The following is a 6,000-nucleotide window of genomic DNA, read 5'->3' on the forward strand; positions in this document are numbered from 1 at the left end:
AAAAATAATAAAATTCCAATATACATTTCAAGATCTAATTTTACTTAATCATTTTCAAGCAAGCAAGAAGTAGTCTGGAGACATTTTCAAATGTCTAGGCAATGAGGTTTAGAGACACTGCTCCTAAGGATTAACACTACAAACTTTGGAGACAGCCTCTGGAAACAAGCTCATTATGCTGCTCAGTGGATGCTCTGCTGTCATTGTTGTTAGGCTCATAATGCAGCTCTCATCCATACATTCTCTGAAGCCTCTCATCCTGTCAGTGATCCAGTAAGCCTCAACTTGAACAGAAGCTTTCAGAACTAAGCACAGCTTGTACAAGAGAAAGGCTACCAATTTCTCTCCAATTTGAATAAAATACATTGCAAGGTAATGCAGGAATCTTGACTTTTTTTTTTTTAAGGTACCATTATGAATAAAACTGGCCATAAATACTTTTCCACTGCTCGTATTTTGGGGCTTTTTTACTATACTATTTCCCAATTTCTGTGTAATTTCACTACCCTTATTTAGGGGAGAATGATATTACTCTGCTTTATTCAGGCACAATGTAACATGATACTAATTTTGGAAACAAATAACTATGACTTCATCCCTCATCAAATAGTTAAGCAAAAAGTATATTTTGCCTTTGGAAGCTGCCCTTTAGTTTAAAAGATTACTTTTCAAAAGTATCTATATTATTTTAGAGCATAAGTCATGTTTTCCAAGGGAATAGTCGCTTGGAGATGCTCAACTTTAGACAGTTCCAGCATAAGGGAATTTACACCCTTAATTACATGTTACAGATTCCTGTTCAAAACATGAGAAGGACTAGGAGACTAAAAATGGAATCAGTAGGAGTCAGCATGGCTCACTGGAAGATACAGCAGACAAAAACTGTAGAGGAGAGGAATAAAACTTAAATTAGCTTGGCCAACCCTTAGAGGATGAAGTTGACTTTCTTTAGCCAGGCTGCAGTAAAAAGGAGGTAAAAAAACAGGCAAACATGGGATAAAAGTTCTTGAACATAACCAGGAAATTAATATTTTTTAAAGAGAAAGACATTTTAAAAAGGTAATATGTTTTCTAAGAAAATATTTCTAAAAATACTGAATAGTTACACAAAAAGGGAAGAGATATCAATACAGCCTGCAGGTGAAGAAAATTATCAGTGAAGTAAATGACTGCTCCTGTCAGTTGATAAACGCTTTTCAACCTGTCTAACACGATGAGGATAACATGGCTTTAACAAAATTAATTTTTAAAATTATCTACTTATCCATCATAGTAATGAAAAAACAGGGTCCTAAAGGTCCCTACTTACAATTTTCATGTTCACACACTGCTTCACTCAAATCCGTTCATTCTCTAGAAACTAAACATTCTTCATTGATACAATTATGAATTATCTTAACTGCTTTTGTGTACTGCTTTCTCTACTTGCAGTATGAGTTCTGTATTTTTAAGAGTTTTCACTTTCTTGTGTTTGATAACCCTTCCTTCTGCTTTTTCTCTGCTGGCATTGTAGGGACCAGCAATATTGTTTTCTTTATCTTATTTGCCACAAGACTGCATGTTTAGTTTTATATATTCCTGTGAGGTCAAGCCTGCATCTTGTGCACCCAGATATTTCAGTCTTCTTTAGAACATTCTTCAAGGATTACATTTTTCAACCTCAGAAAATATGTTGCTCTATTTCCCCCTGCTGAATTATCAAGACGACAGTTTTACATTTAGTTTTAGGGATCAGTTGGTCTTCTCTCTTATGCTCCTTATTTCTCCTATAATGTCTTTACAAAATTCCTCTGAGTTGAGCTGTCCTTTCCAGTTTACATATTTGTATCTTTATGTTCTCTCTTCTGTCATGTTATTATTAGGAAAAAAATTATGTAAAATATTGTTTTCAAAGTAACTATCATTGCCTTAAGAGAGACTTACAAGGAAACTAATTAATCTGCATAATAAAAGTTATAACAGAAAACAGGAAACCAAATGATAAAATACCCTAATCAGAAGTAAATTTATGAATTGGTATTTATGCAAATTCAGACATTTAACTAAAGCTAAATCAAAATAATTTCCCTTCAAGTGAAAAGCCAGACTAACTAATTTTGGACTGCACCTCATGTAGAAACCTACCATAGTAGGGAGACATCTAGCTTCCTTTTGCCACCAGGAGTTAGGTGTCAAATGTGAGAGAGTGATCTAGGCTTTTTCTATAATTCAGACAGAGAGAGAGAGAAGTCCTTCTAGAGGCTGATAAATCCTGTTCTGACATAAGTATTAAAGATGGGATAAATTGCTTTTCAGCAGTATTTATCATGGCTGTAGAGAAAGAATGGGCAATTAGAGTAAGTACCTATATTTCAAACTGCTAGCGAGGTAACCTGAATCTTACCAGTCTAGAGTGCAATGGATTCTCCTTACCAATGTCTCTAATGTATCACCTATCCAAAAAAATTACCCCATCAGTGTCTAAAACCAAACTATGTGTTCGGCTCAGTTCTGAACAGTATCTGTTCCCATACTCTGACTGGTGCTTTGAGTTATCCTATGTAATGGGTTAATTTTTTTGTTGTCCTTACCTTGAGAAGATTTAGAAACCATAAAGAACAGAATCCATCATAATTTCATTTCATTTCTGCAGCATTAAAAGTTTATTTGACTTAAAATGATTTATGTACTTCTAAGGAAATGAAAAAAAAAAAAAAAGAGCTTCACATGGTTTTCAAGTACAACTATGTCCCTGTATTGGCCTAATACTGCAGGTCAGGGTGCTTGATAGGAGTGCAAGACCTTAAATTTAATCCTCTCATCTATCTTCCGGTGTTTGAGTCTTCATCTCTCAGAAGACTCCCTTAATTCTCAGACTGTACCATGTCTTCAGTATATAATGAGTGACTAGAGCCTCTCCAGCAAGATACAAAAAAACTTTGCTCTTAGTGAATTGTCTACCTTCCTACTCTTTTGGTCCTTGACTCACTGATATTTATGTTTTGTAATCATAATGGAGCAGTATCATCAGTGGTCCAGGACACCAACTGCCCCATCACAAATTCTGTTCTGAATTCTGGTAGCTGATCTTCTTATCCTGAGTAGGAAGTTACATCAGTTTTTTAATGCATAATGATTTAAACAGAAGTCTCAAACGTTCAAGGAAAGTGCATTAATAATGAGTAATTTATTTCTTATATCTGGATTTAAAAAGGTCTAATATATTTCAAACATTTTAAGCAATCTGGCATAATATAAAACAGAACACTAAAAGGCTAGCATTGAGATTAATAGCAATTTAGAAGGTACAAATCCCTCAACTGTAGGGTTAATGGAGCTCTGTACTGTGAATTTACTTGAGCTATGGATGTAATGTTAGTGTGGAACAAAAAGGAATTTAGATTCTGTTTGCTGCCTTCTGTTGGGGGCGTTCAGATTGAATCCTTCTTTTCCTCTGCTTATCTAAAAGGTTCAATAGCTCAGTCCTTAAATATGCTTTTGAAAATATGGTTTCAACCACACATGGTGTTGAAATAAAAGAATTCAGGCATGGTTTTGGACAAAGAGTTTACATTTGTCAGGCCTTTTAACATGAAATACAGACCTTAGGAAGCATCATTTTCCACATGTTTTGACGCCTTTAATAAATTTTGTTTGTTGATTATCAAAGTCTGACATCTCCCTGTAATTTGGGAGGGAAGTCCTATAATGTAAAATTAAATTTACTTTATGTAAGTAAACAGTTTTCCTGCTCACTGGACAAGGTATGTGATAATTTCTGATCTTTATATTAAGGCCTTTCTAAATTGGAAGCACAATTTTTTAAAGGTCTAAATTGAGTATTAATAGTTAAATAATTGTTTTTAATTACTTCTTGTCAAAGTTTTTCTTCTGAACTAAAGAGTGTAAGGAAGACTTTGCTAATGCCCAGCTTCCTGTTGGTAGAAGCTAGTCATCTGGTTAAAAACAGAGGTATGCAGCATAAATGCCTTGGTTTTCAGTAAATATTCCCCTAACTTATAAAGGCTAAAACCGATCTTTTAAAATATATTTACTAATTTAGTTAAATATTACAAATATAGTGTCTGCAATACTGTTGTTTATGCATCTCAGTATGGCTTATTTTTTTCACAATGGTAAGACAGTGTTGATTCACTTTGGTTTATGAACCACAGTGACTCGCAGGTTCTTTTTTGAGGAAATTTTGCCAAGTCATCTTGCAGTTGTACTTATGGTAAACTCTAAACAGAATAATACTTTGCATTTTTCTTCTTCTTTTTTTTCCCTGTTAATCTATTCTCCAATTTATTCAAGCATCCAAATTCTGATTCTGCCTTTCAATCTTGTACTCTCCAAAACCTAATATAAAGTACAACGGTAATAAATTACTCTTTTATTTGGTAATTTAGTTGTTCACATTATTCAGTAGTATCTGGTATAAAGAAAATTTCTGTGGTTCTGTACTCAATCATCTCTCCCTTGGGACAATGAACTATTAATTTTAATTAAAAGAAAATAGTTGAAATGGTTTCCCAAGTGTTTTTGCACCCCTCTTTCTTTAGTTTCATCAAGATATTTTTATGTAATTGCTTTCAATAAAGTCATATGGAAGTATCAAAAAACTTCTTGTAAGTTAATATATATGATCTTTACCTGGTTTAGAAGGAGATTAAATTGGATTAAATCCAGAGATTCTCTAAAAAACCTTTAGGCTATCCCTTAAAGGCATTCATATTGTTTGCTTGTTTATTGCAATATTTTTCTGAGAACTGCAGTTGGCTGACTGGTTTGTAAATTCCTAATTGCCTCTATTCCTTCTTTTAGTATTTGTTAGAATTCTTTCTGGAACCTTATTTAGCATGTCAATTAGGAAATTCTCTAGAAAATAGAAAATATACATTTGAGGCTGAAGACAAATATTAAACCTAAGAACATTCCCTCCTGTAACAGTGTGTTAACATCAAGGCAGTTATGCAGGAACCATTTCACTGCAGTGTAGAAGGAAAGGAATAAATCCAGATCCAGCCTACTCTCAAGCAAGAATTGAGTGACTGTGGATCATGAAGGGGCAGGAATGCCTGTCTGGCATATTGTCTGGCATGACACACAGCATTTCTGGATAGGATGGATTTCACACATGTCACTATCCTAAGATTTTTTATTGTCTGGGCAGCAGGGTATCACATTGTTGTGTTGTCATTCTGAGTCACTTACATACTGTTATGTGCTATATATGTCATGTGGTTGCCAAATCCTCAGTTTTGAAAGCTATTCCTGGGACCAGCTGTTTGAATATTTCTGTTGGGTCTCTTTTCAGATCTTCTTTGAATAGAAGATGCAATGGGATTTTAGGCTAAGGGTTTCCAGTTGAAAATACCAAGGACAGGGAGGGCACAGGAGCAAAACTGTATTGGAAAAACAGGTGCTGTTCAGTCTTAAGAGCAGATCTGGTAGACACTGTGTTGAGCTTTGTGGGGGAAGAACTGTCTGACTACAGGCTTACTGGATTTTTGCAAGGTTAGTAGTTAATAGCATCTTTGTGAAAAATAAAAGCAAAGGAGTACATGTGGAGGGCAATTCCCTTGCGAGGGGAAATTTACCACTTTAAAAACTCCCAAAGCTCTGAATACACTAACTGGCAGAAGTCCAGCATTTTTCTATTGGGATTTTTAATATCATTGCTTCCTATATAAATTGCTCTTTGTCCCACAAGAGCAAAGTCTAATTTGATAGTGCCTTTCCTCAGGCAGCCCAAATGACATGGGCTGTTTGCCAGTGCCTGTAACTGGTAGATCCTCTTTGTATTCCTGCTGCCACTGGGGCCATTGGGTACCTCCTAATCACTGTAGGTTATGTACTCCTTTGCCCTCATCCCACCAAACTTTCACTTCTGGTCTTTGTGCCAGTCAGAAATGTTGCCTTAAGAATCATGAAGGAGTGGTAGTATGGAGAAAAAAAAAGGAAAATTATTTTTAATTTCAACTTCTCTATGATCAACCTACCATTAATGGACCCCAATTT

Source organism: Aphelocoma coerulescens, chromosome 3 (assembly GCF_041296385.1).
Source record: "Aphelocoma coerulescens isolate FSJ_1873_10779 chromosome 3, UR_Acoe_1.0, whole genome shotgun sequence".
Lineage (NCBI taxonomy): Eukaryota > Metazoa > Chordata > Aves > Passeriformes > Corvidae > Aphelocoma > Aphelocoma coerulescens.